The sequence below is a fragment of the Echiichthys vipera genome, assembly GCF_963691815.1.
Source record: "Echiichthys vipera genome assembly, chromosome: X".
Classification (NCBI taxonomy): Eukaryota; Metazoa; Chordata; class Actinopteri; order Perciformes; family Trachinidae; genus Echiichthys; species Echiichthys vipera.
The window spans coordinates 4,502,433-4,522,934 of record NC_139825.1 but is presented as its reverse complement, the minus strand read 5'-3'; positions in this window follow the sequence as shown (position 1 = coordinate 4,522,934).

Below are 20,502 nucleotides of genomic sequence, written 5' to 3'. Positions count from 1 at the left end.
TACTCAGCAATTGCCGAAACCCAATATATTCGTCCCATTGCCCATCAGCAAAGCCGTTTCTAGCCTTTCGGAGGCCCTATACAAGATACTGTTTAGTCAAACTACGATGGAGGGATTCCAAACCTTTAACATGATCCGTGGAGATGCATCAATCTGTTAAGCTTTAAGAGGAAAACAGCCTGTATTTGTAAAGGCCTCTCTCAAATTAAAATTAAACATTGCAAGCTGACCCAAGCAAGTTAAATCCACAGAAAATATAATAAAAGGTATAAACAATGAAGTACCTTTACTTCAGTAAATAAAGAATTTCCTTCGAAAATGTTTATTTCAAAGTAACAAAGAAGGCAACTTGAAACATAACTACATATAAATTTAAATAAATGGGACCACTGACAGGGCGGGACGGTGGTGTGGCTTCGAATCCCGGCTGGGGCCCTTCTGTGTGGAGTTTGCATTCTCTCCCCATGTTTGCGTGGGTTTTCTCCGGGTTCTCGAGCTTCCTCCTACAGTCCAAAGACATGCCTGTGTTAGGTTAGCTTACTTTACAGCTACTACCTCAAAGCTACAAGTGAATTTGCATCATGAACAAATGCCTTTATCCTCTGAGCATCTTTCTTCCTCAGTTTTCTTCTTTTTTCTAATCTCTGCCCCATATGGATATGCACGTTTTAGTGCCATAGCTACTGCTATTGTCAATGATGTAACGAAAAAAAAATGAATGACAGCTTGGGGGCAGTGTTGCCAACTCCTCAGTAAGGAAAGTAGCTACTGGCTGTCCTAAAAGTTGCTAGAAGTCGCTAAATGACGTAGCCTAATTTGCATAATTTGCCAATTCCATGTAATTGTATTGTACGCTGTAGGTGAGGGGAATAATGTGGGAGAGACAAAAAGAAGTCCTCTAGATGGAGCTCTCTGTTCAACAAAGGGTTGAACACAATGAATCACCATTCATTTTACCATTTCTTTCAACCAAGAGCTCCATCTAGTGGACTCAGCAAGTACAACTAATGCTTTGTGAAGCTTCATTTGGAAATCACTAGGATTTGGCAAATGCGGCTCTGCCCATCACTATAACACACATGCATTAAAAAATGCACTGAAAAAAACAGTAATTTTACCTTGCAGATTGGTCCAAAATGCTGCAGCTCGTGTACTAACTAAAACAAATCGAAGAGAACATATTTCTCCTGTATTAGCCTCTTTGCACTGGCAACCTGTAAAATCTAGAAAATAATTTAAAATCCTTCCTCTTACCTACAAAATTCTTATTGGTCAGGCTCCGTCGTATCTCAAAGAGCTCATAGTACCGTATTACCCGACTAGATTGCTGCGCTCTGAGAATGCAGGGCTACTTGTCATTCCTAGAGTCTCCAAAAGTAGAATGGGAGGCAAAGCCTTCAGCTACCAAGCTCCTCTCCTGTGGAACCGACTCCCAAGTGTTATTCGGGAGGCAGACACTGTCCCCATATTTAAGAGTACACTCAAAACTTTCCTCTTTGATAAAGCTTAAAGCTAGGGCTTACAAACCCATAGCTATGTTGTTATTTTTAAGATGATTTTGTCAAGACAGGTGTCCGTCCTTCATAGAGTTCGGTCTGTCCGACGTTCCTGCCTGTTATAGGGAAGGTTTTCTTTGCCACCGTACTCTATGGAGGAATTGTTGTTTCTATGTGGATCGTGGATGGGTCATAGAGTGTGGTCTATGCCTAATCTGTGAAGTGTCCTGAGATAACTTTTGTTATGATTTGGCACTATAAATAAAATTGAATGGAAATTGAACTTGTGTTGCTACATGGTCAGATAAGCTCATTTGACGTTGCATGATTGCTGGGTCTGTCTCCTCCAAATGCAAAGGAAAACCACTGAAGGGGCAGGCGACGGAGTATTAGTGTGATATTTATCAATAATTAGTATCCATAGACAGGTACAAAATATTATTTTGCACTGCCTGGTATCTTGCTCCAAAGGCAGACCCCACTATAGAACTCTCCAAAACCAAGGGCAAAGAGACACATTTATCAACCAGCTGCTTTCCAAACACAAACTCTACTTAACCCAATTATAAAGCAGTGCAAAAAAACAATTTAGGAGAATGGAAGGCAGCAACTAAGAGCAAAAGTGGATTATATTGTTATCTGGCCAAAAGTAAATCCCGAATTGGCAGAATATCTCTTTACTGTCAGGGTTGGAGATTAGAAGCAAAAACTCAGAAACCATTTGGCAAGTGAGACAGGAGAGAAAGTAAAATGTTGCACCCAAGAGAAAAAAGAGCATGTGGCCAGTGCTGGGTGAGCGAGGTTCCTCAACTGTAAATGATATGTTATAAACTAAACTAATTCTCTACTACCTCCACTTCCCTCTTAAAAAGATGTCCCACATTTGTTAACCTCAAAATAGCTTATTTATTTTTCTTTTTGTTCTATTGAAAGTGTATGTGGCAGTCTTTCTCAGCAGCTTGAGATGATTTATTTCTACTGCAGGAAAACTGTGAAACTGTTACTTCACACCAACAGATGGCTTGACATAAAGAATACAACTCAAGGTGAAGATATTTTAACCAGTTCTCTGAGTTGTTCTAGGAAAACAAAAATACATAACTGACTGCACAGTTTGTCACCACATGCCACAACATAAATGCCATAACATTATACACTGGAGAAAAAAATTAGGTAAGTATCAATACTGGATTTATTTTGAAATACTGTTATTTTTTTATGGTTCATAATTTGATAGAATATCAGCTGTGGCTGTACCACTGCTGTCCTAGCATGTTTTTTTAAATAACCAAGGCAAGGCAAGAACAGTAACCATTGTGTCAGAGGAGAAGATTTAAACAATGTTTTCTTCGGGCTGTATGATTCCAAAATAAATAGGAGGAGTAGAGGCCCTTGCTTTGAATGACTTCAGCACATCTGCACCCACAGGACATCACTAGTTTCTCACACTGCTCTGGTTTGATCATGGTCCATTCTTCTTCAGTCTCTTCCACAGTTCAGTAACTGTAGTGGGTTTCTTAGACATTGCTTTGTTGACAAGGACTTCCCAGAGATTTTCTATGGGGTTTTGATCTGGACTCTGGGCTGGTCATTTCATTGTTTCAATATTCTTAGCTTCAAGGAACTGCTTCACCTGTTTTTCAGTGTGACAGGGGGCATTGTCTTGAATGAAAACTGCAGCTGATTGGGAGACAATTGCAGTGAAGGTATTGCATGTTGCTGAAGGAGGTTCACATAAACATTTGCATTCACTCTGCCATGTAGCTGTACAAGAGACCCAACTCCTGCTGCAGAAAACAACCCCCAAACCATGACACATCCTCTTACAAATGTAACTGACTTCTTAACACACTTTGGGTTCAGTCTTTTCCCAGTCCCATGCCCAACATAATGTTTCCCATCAGACCCAAACAAATTGAACGTCCTCTCATCACTGAAGTGCACTCTGAACCAGTTCTCCTCTGTCCACACAACATGATCCTCAGCAAAGACAGTTCAAATTGTCTGAAAGGCCAAGACACTGTGTGCAGAGACAGATCCTTGTCCTATTCAGAACTGGAGTACAACTCCAGCTGCAGTGTTAAACTGATTCCCCATTGAGAGTCTTCTCATAATCCTATCCTCTCGTGCACTTGTTTTACGTGGATGACCGGCCTTTTTGAGGGACTTAAATTAATTTGTGTCCTTGTAAAGTTTAAATATTCTGTGAATGCCCAACCTCTCTCTGATGGCTGAGAGGGTCATCCCTTTGGCCTTTATCTGGACAACCTGCTGTCTCAGGGTTTCAGTCACCTTAGAGCAGCTTCAATCTTACAAAGTAAGGAGGATCTGCCAGATAAATAGGGTGTGTCCAACAATTAAGTCGATTGTCACCAGGTGCCAGATTAGCACCAATAACTAGGAGGTATCTGAAAGTGTTCTCTAATTTTGATCACTGTTTTTTTTCTCAAAATAAAAGTTTTTGTTGAAGTGCCTTAGTTGTTTAAAAAAAACATGCTAGTACAGCAGTGGTATAGCTACAGTGGATATTCTATCAAATTATGAACAGTAAAAAGTAAGAGTAATTCAGAATAAATCAAGAATTAATAACATGTTCTCTAATTTTGAAGTGTAAGCAGTACTGATAGTACATAGTTGATGTCAAACATGATGGTCCAGTCATTCCAATAAAAGCTGGCGACTATTGCATGTTAAATATAAATTAAAAAATAACCACCTTTCATCTTCCTCCTTCCATTCCCACTTCCAAATATATTTTTTAATCAACATGATGACATACTGTTTTTTCATGAATATATCTGCACAATTGCAAAAAGTTCACACTGAATGTATCTGAAAAACATTCAGACAACATATTTATTTCCCTACAATATCCACTGCCAAATAAAGCATGCTAAAGGTTTTATGATTAATGTCAGGAAAAGATTGCTATCTGTGATACATTTTTGAAAAAGTCAAGACAAGACAGTGTTTACTTATTCTATATTTAAAGAATTAGGCTTGAATTATTCTGTGTTACTTCAACAATGTGTAAGTCAGTCTCTAAATACATACTGATAATCATTAGATCTAACAACTACTGTATACGGTTTCATCATTTCTAGAAATAGCTGGTCACTGTACAGAAGTTTTTCAATTCAATTCAGTTCAATTTTATTTAAAGTGCCAATTCATAACAAAAGTTGTTTTTCTAACTTCGTTCGTTGTTTCACTATGGGAATCGCCTTGGTGTGACCAACTATGGAAGCTCCAATGACACAACGTCTGTCTGTGACAGACAGGTCAAACTGTGCAGGGGTCACGCCCCCTCATACTACCACAGATGACCGTCCCTTCCTAAATCATTCTCGCTTTCTTCCCGTGAAGAAACTTGGTAAGCTCCCTCAGCTTATCTAGGCTAGCTTGGATATCTGCTCAACTGTTCATAGACGAACCGTAAAGGATAGCGTCGTTGAATGCAGTTCCTGGCGTAAGTCTGGATTTGCTGAGTAAGTACTTCGTAAGAAGTTTACTTGCCGTAACACAGGTTAGTTCGAGCAGTGACCGCGTTAAGGCGAACTGCTCCTTTAGCTGCCCTGTATTTGTTTACCGGAGCGTTTGGTGACAGTGTAACGATAGCATACCCGCCGGCTAACGCGCTACGGCGAGCCGACTGGTCTCAGTTAGCATTAGCTTGTTAGCTGAGCCGAATACCGAAAGTTAAGCTAACGTGTTACGACGAGCTTGCTCTTATGGTACGCAGGTAGCTTGGGCTAAACCCCATCTGCTAGCGCTACTGACTGACAGGCCACCGTGTTACGACGCAGCTTGTATGTCTGAATATTTATACAATATCCCCCTTTCCAGGCACTATGTCTTCGGCTACTACCCCCACCAAAGGGTCGGAACCGAAGACTAAGGAGGCTGCATCCCGCCTGTGCCCTGCGTCATGCGGGGCGTCTATCTCGGGCAGGGACCCTCACCCGATGTCCATATGCTGCATGGGCGCTAAACACGCTCAGGCATCTTTGGCTGACCCCCAGTCATGCTCTCACTGTGCGTCAATGCCAGAGAAAGTATTGGAAAGGAGGCTGAGAGTGGCTGTGTCCAACAACCAGGACCCCTGTCTGTCAGGAGCCACAACCAGCTCCCATCTGCCGCGAGCCACAACGAGCTGGGCAGACATGATGGACGCTGAATCCCCGGTCATGCCTCCGCTTTTTGAGAAACTCCTTGAAGTGGGACCGGGCTGTGAGGACGCAGAAGGCGTCGCCAACTCTGACATCCTCGGCTTGGACGAAATGGAAGAGGAGGAGGACGACTACACTTTTCCTGTTCAACAGTCCAGACCCCCCAGTGCATCCGACACTGTTCCCACAGTGGACGGCATCCAAATTAGGGATTCAGTGGCCCGCAGCCCAGGACGCTGGGGGGGCAGAGAGAGACTTATATAACGATAAGAGGCTCCCACCAGCCCAACCGCCATCAAAGCAACTCCTGCCAGCAGTGCCTGTCTGCATGAAAGAAATGAGCAGGTACTGGTCCAGTCCTTTTAAGAGTAAGCTCCCCACCAAAGGCTACTCTAAGCTAGAGATCCATGGAATGGGGACTCTGGGGCTGGCCGAAACCCAGTAAGATGGAGCGCCTCACCGCCTCCACCTTTCAGAGGATGTACAGGTATGCAGCGCAGTCAGTGTGCTCTCTGAATGCTATGACCTTGCTTTCTGCGTACCAGGTGGAAATCCTGGAGGAAATGGGAAAGCAGCTGGATGGTGGGGCACCTAACCCAGCCCTCTGGGATGAGATCTGTGTAGTGAATGACCTCATCCTGCGCTCCTAACGTGGCGCAGTACAAGGCTGTGGTCGTGTTATGGGACTGGCAGTCTCAGGTGAGAGAGCCATGTGGCTGAACCACTCAGGCTTGAGTGATGCACAGAAGGCAGAGGTTATGGACGCAGCATACGACCCCACCAAAGGTCTTTTTGGTCCAGCTCTGGAAAAGATGAGGGAAACTAGCACCCTCAGAAAGCAAGAAGGTGAAGCCTGCCCCGGAAACAAATCCCTAACGCCCCCTCTGTTCCAAGGGCGGGCTATGCCGCTGCAGCCGCAGCAACAAGGGGGAGACAGCCTTGCTCAGAAAACCCTAGATCATGGGGCAAACACTCATTGTCGCATGAGCGACATTACGCATGAGCGACACTACGCATGAGCGACACTACGCATGAGCGACACTACGCATGAGCTGTGCGGCCGGAGACAAATTAAAAAAGAATCAACCTTAAGTGTTTCCCTGTGGATTGAGTGTTTTGACACTTACACTGTACTGTATAAAGAACCTCTACCTGCTTTAGAGGCCGTTTGAATCATCTGCATCAGTGATCTTACACAGCCTGGAGTGTTTTGTATGAAGCTAGTAGCTACTAGCGTGATTTGTGTGTAGCTAGTGGCTACTAGCGTGATTTGTGTGTAGCTATTAGCTACTAGCGTGATTTGACACGGACAAGCAGACACACACTAACTATTATGCCTACCACGCCATGTGAGGGCTACACAGTCCTTCAAAAGGCAAATAAAAAGATTGCTGACCTGAAAGAAGACATCCGTCGCCTCTCCAATGAACTGAAAAAGAAGGACTCACTCCTGTCCGGTTTCATGGAAGTAGCTTCACAGCAGTCCAAACAAATCAGTTTCATGGAAGTAGCATCTCAGCAGTCCAAACACATCACTTTCCTCAACGCAACTATCCAGGACACCACCATCAAATGGGACCCCTTCGCCAACCTTCAACATTCTTCCTGCTCAACTCCTAACCATCAGGAGTCATGGGCTGAGGTTGTGGTCCGTGGTGGTACCAGTCGGGCGGTCCGGTCTGCATCGCCACCGCACCTGGACCTCTCCAACCGCTACACGGTACTGTCCGATGACGCCACGGCCCACCCATATGACCCGGCTGTCGCTCCGACATCGGCCGACACTGTCACCTCACCGCGGGAAATTAGTGTCCAGGCGGGCAGCCACTCCACTGTGAGGCCGGATCGACGGCCACTGACCAAACCAACAGTGGCGTCTTCTCGCTGTAAGATTTTAAGGGACGCCGTACGCAGACGGTCTGGACGTCTTCCTCGCACTGAGCCAACAGAGGATCCTCCATCTGGGTTCAAGGCCCCCGGACCCCTGTCACATCACACACCTGCCGAGACTGACCACCTCCAGCCGGTGACCACCGGCGTGCAGGCGGGTCGCGCACCTTGAGACCACGGGAGTCCTCCGCCGTCACCTACCCGTACTCGCCCCCTCTCCTCCCCGACCACACTGATAACCGGGGACTCCATCGTCAGGAAAATTCTCTTCTTCAATGCTGTCACTCACTGTTTTCCTGGAGCCCCGTGCCAGATATCCTGGACAAGCTCCCGGGCTGCTGCTCTCACTCCCTAACACTATCAGTCGGGTGATAGTTCACGTTGGGACCAATGACTTAGCCCGGGAGCAGTCAGAGCTGACCAAAAAGGATTAATGGTCTTTTATCCTTTTTAAGTGCCTGTGGTAAGTCTGTTTTTATTTCTGGCCCAATCCCCACAGTAGTCTGTGGAGCAGGGCGTTTTAGCAGATTGCTCAGTCTCCACAGCTGGCTCCAATCAGCATGCACAGCCCTCAACATTGGTTTTATCGACAATTTTAACCTGTTTTGGGGCCGTTCAGAGTTCTTCAGGAGCGATGGCCTCCACCCCAGCACGCTGGGTAGCCGCATCCTTTCGGCTAATTTACAGTACGCTGTACAATTTGCACGACCCACTGACTCACTACTGATACACGTGCACACGGACCCTCTGCTCCACACTCACCTTCACCCTCCCCCTCCTACACTACACACGCCCCCTGTTCAGTTTCACCTGAGGCACAGAACATCCACACCATCAAAACCAGAATCTCACACAGACAAATTACACCCAGGACTGTTTTTAGACCACGCTGTGTTTTTAACGTTCCTTTAGAAAGACATGATGAGCGCACGTTCAACACAGACATTAAAATAGCTGTGCTGAACGTGCGCTCTCTTTTAAACAAATCCTTTATCATTAACGATGTAATTTTAGATAACAACCTAGACAGCATTCTCCTTACAGAGACATGGCTTGGCACTGATGCACCTGTTGTTCTCACTGAGGCTTCCCCACCAAATTTTAACTTTTTATTTTCTACTAGAGGGGGACAAAGAGGAGGCGGAACTGCGTCAATAACCAAAGACACCATGTTGTCAAATGAAGTCTTTTTTAACAAATATTTATCATTTGAGTATCATGCCTTTGTTTTTAGCAGCCCCCCCATCCTCTGTATGACAGTCTACAGACCATCCCGCTATTCCACCTCTTTTAACGGTGAATTCTCAGAGCTACTGTCAATAACACATAGCATGTATAACAGAATACTAATAACCGGTGATTTTAATTTACACATAGATAATTCCTCAGATTTTATGTCGAGAGAATTTTTAAACCTTCTCCATTGCCTTGATTTTAATCAACATGTCACGCAGCCGACCCACAGCAGGGGGCGCACTTTGGACCTGGTCATAACCTATGGCCTGTCCATTGGTGCGCCCTCTGTTGTGGACCTAGCTGTGTCTGACCATTTTTGTGTGTTTTTTACAATCACCAGTTTTAACCAGCAGGAGGCCCCAGTGAGAACAGTGAGGAAACGCTACCTAACTTCTGAAGTGGCTGCAAATTTTATCGAGATTTTACAGAGCACTCCTGCAGAAATTTTACCAGCACCATGTGATTTTATTGTTGACAATTTTAACCATAAAATAAAATCAATGCTGGACTTGGTGGCTCCACTCTCAATAAAAAGAAATATGACAAGACCGACACCCCCGTGGAGAAATGCAGAAACTAAAAAACTAAAGAGAGACAGGAGTGCTGAGAGGAGATGGAGAAAAACAAAACTGACTGTTCACTATGAAATTTTACGTGAACATCTCAAAACATACAATAACGCAATCAAACAGTCAAGAATCTCCCATTTCCATAAACTAATCAACGGACATAAAAACAACCACATATTCCTCTTCTCCACAATTGACCTTTTAACAAACAAAAATTTTAATAGATCCTCCAAAACACCAACTGACGCCCTTTGTGAGGACTTTGCAGACCACTTCAGAAATAAAATCAATGACATCAGATCGAGTCTTTTACCCTAACAGATTTCCAATGTTGACACACCTGGATCATTGATTTTACCCAAGGAAACACTGGAGAGTTTTGCCCTGGTTGATGCGGGGACACTTGGTCGAGTCCTCTCCCAAGTAAAGTCCACAACCTGCCTATTAGATCCGATTCCCACACCGTTTTTCAAAACACTTTGTGGATTCTTTGAGGATCAGCTTTTATACATGGTGAATTGCTCTCTTCAGACGGGGGTCTTCCCCGCCTCCTTTAAAACGGCGGTGGTGAAGCCCCTTCTGAAGAAGAGCAATTTAGATCCCAACATCTTTAATAATTATCGGCCTGTATCCAACTTACGTTTTTAAGTAAAATTTTGGAAAAACTTGTTTTCAATCAAGTAAATTACTTTTTGATTGCAAACAACATTTTTGAGAAGTGTCAGTCTGGTTTCAGGGCGAACCACAGTACAGAGACAGCCCTTTTAAAGATTTTAAACGACATCAGGTGCAACTTGGATAACAATGAACTCACAGTCTTGGTACTACTGGATCTAACCGCCGCCTTCGATACAGTAGACCATCACATTTTATTAGATAGATTGAAGAACCTGGTCGGCCTCTCTGGTACGGTTCTTAACTGGTTCATTTCTTACCTCACAGATCGACACTTCTTTGTAAGTATGGATACATGTTCCTCAGAAACCCACAAAAATAAAGTGTGGTGTTCCCCAAGGGTGAATTTTAGGTCCAACTCTTTTTAATCTTTACATGCTTCCCCTTGGGGACGTCATCAGGAGGCACGGCATCAGCTTTCATAGTTATGCTGACGATACACAACTGTATATCGCCGTGTCTCCCGATGACACAGGACCTATTGATGTCCTTTTTAACTGCATTTTAGATATCAAGACATGGATGGCAGGAAATTTCCTACAGCTCAACCAGGTCAAAACAGAGATTTTACTCATTGGTCCTGAGGGCCAGAAAGAGAAACTTTTACCAAAGTTACAGAAATTTAAACTATCACAATCTGTAAAAAATCTGGGTGTGATTTTTGACTCTGAGCTCAGTTTTATTCCACACATCAAAAATATAACAAAAATAGGTTTTTACCATCTTAAGAACATAGCCAGAGTCCGCCCGTTTCTCTCTCAGGCCAGCACGGAGGTGTTGATGCATGCTTTTATCTCTTGTCGTATAGACTACTGTAATGCCCTGCTCTCTGGCCTTCCCAAAAAGAGCATTTCGAATCTACAATTATTACAAAACTCAGCTGCACGAGTGCTGACAAGGACCAGAGGGCGGGAGCACATAACACCAGTTTTAAAGTCGCTGCATTGGCTCCCCGTGCGTTTCAGGATTGATTTTAAAGTTCTTCTACTAGTTTTTAAGTGTCTTAACGGTCTTGGGCCCTCTTACCTATCTGATTTGCTTTTACCTTATCGGCCGACGCGGACCCTGAGGTCCTCCGGCACCGGCCTTTTAACCATACCACAGGTTAGTTCAAAAAAGCACGGGGAGGCGGCTTTCAGTTATTATGGGCCCCGACTGTGGAACAGCCTGCCAGAGAGCCTCAGGGTCGCGGAGACTGCTGAGGTTTTTAAAAAGAGGCTTAAGACCCATCTTTTTAACCAGGCTTTTAGTTAATTGATTGCTTTTAGGCAGTGCTAATCAGAGCACTTTTTATCCTTTTTTACTGTTTTAATCTCTGTGTTTTAGCCTTCATGCTTTTATTTATTTTATGTCCTCATGTCTTATGCTCTAATGCTTTTATTTTCTATTTCATGTTTTAGCCTCTATGCTTTTATGCTTTTATGTTTTAGTCCCTCGTTTTTAGCCTCCATATTTTAAGAGGCAGTTGTCTCTGATCTTGGCCGCGGGGGGTGCTGTCCCGTGGAGGGTTCCGGCCCAGGCGGCTAGAGGGCTCTTCACCTTGGTGCAGAGGCTCCTGTCTGCTCGGGTTGGGGTGGTCTCTGTGGCGGTGCTCCCTGTGACCTTGGACTGGGATCTCTCCCGGTGTGGTTGGCCCCCCAAAAGGGAGCTTCCTCTAGACTCCTCTGTACCTCAGGTCTCGCTGCCCGGCCATGTCTCTGTAGTGACAGCTAGCATTGGTGTGTGTATCTGTGTGCCTGCATGGCTGTGTGTGTTTATGTGAATTTGTGAATGAACGTACATACACTTGTATGTGTCTCTGTGCATGACTGTGTGTGTGTGGGGGGGGGGGGGTTGGGTTCTTTTAACTTTCTTCTCCTGATTTTATTTGATGTTTCTCTTCTTCTGTACATCTCTGTAAGGCACTTTGCGATACTTTTCTGTATGAAAAGCGCCATATAAATAAAGGTTGAGTTGATTTGATTTGATTTGATTTGATTTGCTGCAGTAGCAGCGAAAAACCGCCCTTCCCAGCCCGGGGACGGCAAGAAGAAGCGTCCAGCCTAACGCTTCCTGTTTCTCCCTCTCCCCCTCCTGCAAAAAGGAGGAGGGCAAGGAAGGTGCAACAAAGCCCTGCAGTTTGTTGTTCAGAGACCCTGGTAGGTTCCAGTTCTCCAGGTGTGGTCTCTCATTTTCTCTCCCCTCATGTTCATGGGGAAGAGACTCAGGGGCAACGAGTAACACAGTCTCACCAAGCACAATAGTGTTCCAAATTAAAACATGCACTTTCGCAGCCAGGCCCACAGCTAAGGGCAAAGTGCTGTCCCCAAAAGAAAATAAAAACAAAAGACTGTCATGGCCTTTTAATCCCCGCAGGGGGAGCTCGTGCTTCTCAGGAGGGAGAAATCTCCCTCCGGCTGCCGGGCGTGACGTCACTGCAGTGCGACTACAGGGGCCCTTGTCTGCGCAGACCGCTGGAGCGCATGCGCAGCTCACCCATGGGTCCTGTCCACTATCTCACAAGGGTACAGGCTTCAGTTTGCCATGAAACCACCCAGATTCAACGGTGTGTTAGTTTCAGTGGCCAGGGGAGACTCGGCACGTGTCCTAGAGGACGAAATAACGTCCCTGTTACACAAACAAGCCATCAGAGCGGTCCCGAGCGCGGAGGCTCAGCGAGGGTTTTACTCCTGTTACTTCCTCATTCCGAAGAAGGGGAGCTCATCCCTCCGTCCCATTCTAGATCTCCGTGTGTTAAACAGACACCTACGGAAATACACATTCAGGATGTTGACACACAGGGTGCTTTGTCGATCTATTCGTCCGGGAGACTGGTTTGTAACGATCGATCTCTCGGATGCGTATTTTCACATAGCCATTTATCCCGCACACAGGAAGTTTCTCAGGTTTGCTTATCAGGGCAAAACCTATGAATACCAAGCAATCCCGTTCGGGCTGTCATTAGCCCCGAGGGTTTTCAGCAAGTGTGTGGAGGCGGCTCTGTCTCCGTTACGGAACAGCGGCATCAGAATATTTTCCTACATAGACGACTATCTAATATGCTCTCACTCCCGAGAGCAGGCAGTCAAAGATTCCGCTACGGTGATAAATCATCTCGTGGATCTGGGGTTCAATATAACGTAAGGTCCCTGGTAAATAAGATGGACGAACTGGAAGCGCTCGTCAGGACGCAGCGGGAATACAGAGAGTCCAGTATCATGTGTTTCACGGAAACGTGGCTACACGACCAGATACCGGACTCAAACGCCACCATCCCCGGCTTCCATACGGTCCGAGCCGACAGAGACACCACCGCGAGCGGCAAGAAGAAAGGAGGAGGACTCGCCATGCTCGTTAACAACAGGTGGTGTCATCCCGGGCACATCTCCGTGAAAGACCGGTTTTGCAGCCCGGACATCGAGCTCATTGCCATCGGACTGCGTCCTTATTATCTGCCACGGGAGTTTACCAGCGTCATCGCCATTACTGTTTACATTCCGCCGTCTGGAAATGGTGACGCAGCGTGTGACGTCATCAGCGCTGCGACCGCGGCATTACAGACGAAACACCCCGGAGCATTCGTCATCATCACAGGTGACTTCAACCACGTCTCTCTCTCATCCACTCTCCCAACGTTTCACCAGTTTGTCAAATGCACAACAAGGGACAATAAAACAATAGATCTGCTGTATGCAAACGTTAAAGAGGCATACAGCTCCACTGCCCTCCCTCCCCTGGGAAGGTCAGACCACAACCTCGTCCTGCTCTCCCCATCATACACGCCTGTGGTTCAGCAGCAACCAGTGACACTAAGAACTGTGAGGAAATGGTCTCCTGAGGCCATGGAGTCACTGCAGGGTGCTCTAGAAGCCACTGACTGGTACGCACTGTACAAACCACACGGTGAGGACATTGATGGCATTACTGATTGCGTCTCTGATTACATTGGGTTCTGCATTGACAACACCATCCCCAGTAAAGAGGTCCGCTGTTACCAAAACAACAAACCATGGGTTACCAGCGACCTGAAGGCCCTACTCAACGAGAAAAAGAGGGCCTTCAGGTCAGGGGACCGTGCAGAGCTCAAGCGTGTTCAGAGAGAACTCAAACACAGCATCAAGGAGAGTAAGGAAAACTGCAGGAGGAAACTGGAATCCAAACTGGAAAACAACAACACCAGGGACGTATGGAGGGGGATAAGTGAGATCACCGGCTTCCAGAGGAGAGGAGGAGGAACAGCAGAGGGAAATGAACAACGTGCGAACGAGTTTAACCTCTTTTTCAACAGGTTTGACCCCAGCTCCCCCAACAGCCCCCCGGCTGCTCCTCCGAGCAACTACCTCTTCTCACAACCCCCCCACAGCTTTACACCAGCCCCACAACCCCACCCCAACCCCCGCAGCAGACACCAGGTTCCACCACCCCCAGCCCCCCCTACCCCACCCCCCACCTCCCTTCTGGCCCCCACCACAGTCCTTCTCACACACCCCTCCCCCATGACCCTCGCACATCCCCCACTGCTACCATCCACCCCCCAGTCCGGTCTCAACATCACAGCCAGCCAGGTGAGGAGAGAACTGGAGAAGCTCAGCCAGAGAAAAGCCGCCGGTCCGGACCGCATCAGCCCTCGCGTGCTGAAGGCCTGTGCCAGCCAGCTCTGCGGAGTTCTCCAGCACCTCTTCAACCTGAGCCTCCACCTTCAGAGAGTGCCAGTACTGTGGAAAACATCCTGCCTTGTTCCAGTGCCCAAAAAAGGACATCCTGTGGCACTGGATGACTACAGGCCGATTTCACTGACCTCTCACATTATGAAGGTCATGGAGAGGCTGGTTCTTGCACACCTCAGACCCCTAGTGTGCCCATCACAGGACCCCCTACAATTTGCATATCAGCCCCATGTTGGGGTTGATGATGCTCTCATCTACCTGCTGCAGGAAGCCTACTCCTCCCTGGATAGACCCAACACTGCTGTCCGCGTCATGTTCTTTGACTTCTCCAGCGCCTTTAACACAATCCAGCCCAAGCTGCTGCAGGCCAAACTGGAGAACATGCAGGTGGATTCTCCTCTCGTCACATGGGTAAATGACTATCTGACGGGCAGGCCGCAGTATGTGAGATTACGGAACTGTGTGTCTGACCGCCTGATCAGTAACATTGGTGCCCCCCAGGGAACCGTGCTGTCGCCCTTCCTCTTCACCACCTACACTGCAGATTTTAAGTACTGCACTGAGTCGTGTCATCTGCAGAAATTCTCTGATGACACGGCCATTGTGGGGCGTGTAGAGGGTGGAAGGGAGGACGAGTACAGGGACCTGGTCGGCAATTTTGTTAAGTGGTGTGAGGAGAACCACCTGCAGCTGAACGTGGCAAAGACAAAAGAGATGGTGGTGGACTTTAGGAGGAACAAGCCCCCGCCCTCTCCAGCCTGCATTGGTGGGACGGACATAAACATTGTGGACTCCTACAAGTACCTGGGTGTGGTGCTGGATAATAAACTGGAGTGGACCACAAACACACAGGCAGTCTACAAGAAGGGCCTGAGCCGGCTTTACTTCCTGAGGAGGCTCAGGTCCTTTAATGTCTGCAACCGGATGCTTCAGATGTTTTATCAGTCTGTTGTCGCAAGCACCATCTTCTTCGCTGTGGTGTCCTGGGGTGCGGGCATCAAAGCAAAAGACGCGAACAAACTGAATAAACTGATAAAGAAGGCCGGGTCTGTTGTTGGCTCAAAGCTTGTCACCCTGGAGGAGGTTGTGGAGCACAGGATGCTGGCAAAACCGCTGGTGATCATGGACAATGTCTCCCATCCCCTCCATGAAACCCTGGACAAGCTTCAGAGCAGCTTCAGCAGCAGACTCATTCAACCCTGCTGCCTTAAGGAACGGCACAGGAAATCATTCCTACCTGCTGCCGTCAGACTTTACAACGCTGCACAACAACGCTGCACAACAACGCTGAGCAACGCTCAGGGAATAAACTCTCACTACTCATAGTGACCTATCACTGACATGCACCTTATCTCACTTGCACATTAAAATCCACATTGCACATTTTGATATAGTGTTTTATCTGCAATACTGTACTTTTATTTTATTCTATTTTATTGTTGTTCATATTTTGTATTTTATATTTTATCTTATTTTAGTACTTCTGATTGCTCTGTACCGCTGCTACGATGACCTAATTTCCCCCCCGGGGATAAATAAAGTTATCTATCTATCTATCTATCTATATAAACTGGGCAAAGAGCCGAGTGGAACCCATGCAATGTACGGAGTATTTGGGTCTCACTATAAACTCCCTCTCTTACAGAGTCACGCTGTCAGAAGGGAGGTTAGCGTCTATCGCGCAGTGTCTCTCCCTCTTTCAGCGGGGCAAAGTAGTGTCGTTCAGGACGTGCCTGCGCCTGCTCGGTCTCATGGCGTCAACAATATCTGTTGTACATTTGGGGCTTTTGATAATGAGGGATTTTCAGCGCTGCGCCTATGCGCACGCTGTCACCTCAGCCACAGGGTGAAAGTGACGCTGGCGTGTGGCGGCTCTCCGCCTGTGGAGGGACTCGACGGCGCTAGCATCGGGTGTCCCACTGGGGGCGGTGTCGTCGAGGGTAACCATGATGACAGACGCGTCCCTGTCAGGATGGGGTGAGACCATGCTGGGAAGGGCAGTGAATGGTACATGGAGCCCGAGGCTGGCTCAAGCTCACATAAATCTCCTGGAGCTTTGGGCGGTGTTTTTTGCACTGAAGCATTTTCACCAATTTGCCCAAGGCCGCCATGTCTTGGTGAAAACCGACAACTCGCTCTCTGAAGCTGCACAAGTTAGCTCGGGAGATCATACTGTGGAGGAGCACCAGGTTCATGTCCCTTCGAGCAACCCATGTTCCGGGCGTGTTGAACGGGGTGCAGATCTTCTGTCCCGGGGGAACCCCCTGTACGGAGAATGGACTCTCCACCCACAGGTGGTAGAGCAGCTCTGGCAGAAATACGGCCAGGCAGAAGTAGATCTCTTCGCCTCGCAGGAAAACGCTCAGTGTCCACTGTTTTTCTCCCTGTCGGACGTAAATGCACCTCTGGGTGTGGACGCTCTGGCCCACCCGTGGCCGAGAGGGATGCTCTATACATTCCCCCCCCTCAGCCTGATCTCCCCCACTCTAGCCAGGGTGAGGGAGCAGGGCTTGTCGCTAATCCTGATAGCAACACGATGGTCGTCCAGGCATTGGGTAGCGGAAATAATTCAGCTACTAGCAGGCGAGCCATGGCTTCTCCCCATACGCAGGGACCTTCTGTCCCAGGCACGCAGAGAGATCTACCACCCTCACCCAGATCGCATAGCTCGTTGGGCTTGGCCCGTGAGAGGTGGAACCTGAACATTGCAGGCCTGCCTGCACAGGTTATTGACACCATTCAGAGTGCAAGGGCCCCGTCCACTCGCTCTCTTTACAGTGGTAAGTGGTGGGTTTTGCTCGGTGGTTGACCTGTTGTGTTTCCTGCAGGAATTAGTAGATAAGGGGAAGGCTTTCTCTACAATTAAAGTATCCCTAGCGGCCATCTCAGCTTGTCATGTGGGCTCGGAGATAAGCCAGTGGGGCAGCATCCTTTAGTTGGTCGCTTCATGAAGCGTGCGCGCCGCAAGCTTCCAGTTTCCAGGCCCCTGGTTCGTTTATGATGTTCCTTTATTCATGATTTACATAGACCCAACAATTCCCACTTGAGTACAGTAGCGTTTAAAACCCTCCCTTTAACAGGCAGGAACGTTGAACAGACCCAGCTCTATGGAGGACGGACACCTGTCTGCACCGGTTGGGGAGGAAGAAAAGGAGAGAGAAAGAGAGAAAAGACGGAGAGATCGATGGACAGAGAGAGATACAAAGACAGACACAAAGACAGAGATCAAGCAACCACAAAAGTAGCAGTAACTATCTATATATATCTATATAATAATATCTATAGTAGGCTAATGTGAATATGACTTATATGTTATGGAGGACAACACAACACCATCTATGTAAAATGGTCAAGGGTCGGCTTGATCTGCTTATATTTACTTTAATGACAGCACAAACACCACAAACTGGCATAAGAAAAGCGTCTTCCGTAACAAAGGCAACAATTAACATTAACTGCTCTGCGTTCCAATGTTACAGTTACAATCTTACTGTGGTAACGTTAGTTCCATTACATAAACCATATATGACATCTCCCCTTTAAAGTTATTATCAATAACTAAATAAATAACTTTCTTTCTTTCTCTCTGTCTTTTTTTTAAAATTGAGCCTGTTGACTGGTCTGCACAGATGTCCAGCTCTAGTTTGATACTGTCCTGATGTCTGTGCAGGGGTGTGTGTGAGGCTTGTGACTTCCTTCAGACTAGAAGAAACAATCTTTGGAGTGATAACAGTTTCTGACTGGGAAATCACTCATCCAGTTTGAGTTGATGAAAGTAGGGTGTCTTGGGCAGGTTGCGAAGACAGATCTGCCCACCACAACACTGCTCCTTGTGGTCTGTTGATGATGTATGACCTTGGAGTCACACACTTTTGAAACGACTACTGGTGTCACCCAGGCCTTTTCCTGATCCAACTTGGTGAGGACTGTGTCTCCATGTCGTAGTGCTGGAAGAGGTCTGGCTCCGTGTCTGCGATTATAGTAGGAAGCTTGTTTTGCCTTCTCACCAGCATCTTTCTGTTTAACAGTCTTTCTGTTGGGCCATTTAGGACAAATATTCTTCTCTAATGTGGGGAGTGTTGCTCTGATCTTTCTCCCCATTAATAGTTCTGCTGGACTGACTCCTCTGGTGGCAAAGGTAGTTGACCTGTAGCACATGAGGCCTGTTACTGGGTCTTCTTTTCCAAGGATTGTCTTCGCAGTCTGTACTGCTCTCTCCACATGATCATTTCCTTGATGATGGTTAGGACTGGACTTGATGTGCTTGAGGTCTAGCTGTCTTGCCAGCTCCTGGGACTCTATGCTCGAGAATTGAGGACCATTGTCACTCACCACCTCATCCGGGAGCCCAAACCTTGCAAAAGTTGCTTTAAGTCTCTGAAAGACTTGAGCACTTTTAATGGATAAGAAGTGCAGCACCTCGAGGACCCATGAGTAATAATCTGAGCAAAACATCAGCCTCTGATAGCTAATTTCCCCCTTCATGTATGCTCTTACTTTTAGTGGTACATTTCCACTGTATTCTGGCCATCCACTTTTATGAATTTGATGACAGATTGCAGCTCGCTGTCAGCTGCAGTGGCCATTTTGATGCTTTTCATCCTGCTTGGAGATGCTGGGATGCCTTGTACCAAGTAATTCACCATGCCGAGGACTCTTTTTAGCTCCTGCACATTTTCTGGCGGTGGCAGCTGGTGTATGCCCTGACTGGTTGATGAGATGACCCAGGAAGCATAGCTGGCTCTGACTAAGGGAGCATTTCTCCTAGTTGAGTTTCAACCCTGCCAACTCAACACGCTGCAGCACCTTCTTGAGTCAGGCATCATGTTGCTCCATCGAGGTCCCATAGATTAGGACGTCATCCATGAAGACTGCCACGCCTTCCAGTCCTTCTAGAGTCTCCAGCATCTTCTGCTGGAAGATCTCTGCTGCATTCGTTGTGCCGAAAAGTAATCTTTTGAAACAGTATCTGCCAAATGGTGTTATGAATGTACTAAATTGACGGGTATATTCCTTAAAATAAGCAAAATTATCTGCCAACAGAACAGGAAAATTGGACTTGCCTAGGTCTCTAAAAACAAGTTAATTTATCTAGCCTTAAAAAAAACCCATCCATATCTTAAAACAAGTGTGTTCATACTTTAAACGTGTAAATTTGTCTAGATACAAAGAAAAAAATTAAGAATTAATTTCTCAGTATTTAGGAAAATGTGCATAAATTCAGAACATGCTAGTGCCATAATCTTTAAATAAGGCTATATTTTAGGCAACATATCTTAAAATCAGTACAGCTACACTTAAAACAAGTAAATTGAAGAAAATACTGAACTTGTCCCCCAAAGTAATGCAGTTTGCACAGTGTGAAAGACAGAAGTTTACAGATTATTTTCTCATATCTACACTCCTCTGAAAGTGAACGCACATACACGCACACATAAACACATAGCTCCCACTAAGGTGGAAGTAACCAGAACATGAAGGCTATTACTGTTGAAGATTCAAATAAACTGTATATCTGAAAATAGCATCCTTGCCAACTTGAAACCTTATGAAGAAACAACTTATCTTAAATGGTTAATACACAGGAATGTGACACATTGCATGTGCAATCCTATTTAGTAATGAACTTTTTCCACTCTGCCATAACCTTTTTATATGAAGAAGTCATATCCCGGTCATGGATGGTGTCCAAGAGGACTTCGGTCTGCAGCACCGACAGGAGTGTTGCAATGCATAAGGATATGAAGTGCCCCCCCCCCGTGCGCAGAACAAACCAGAATCAGAGCAACAAGCCAGCTGCTCGACCAGCTAAACAAAGCTA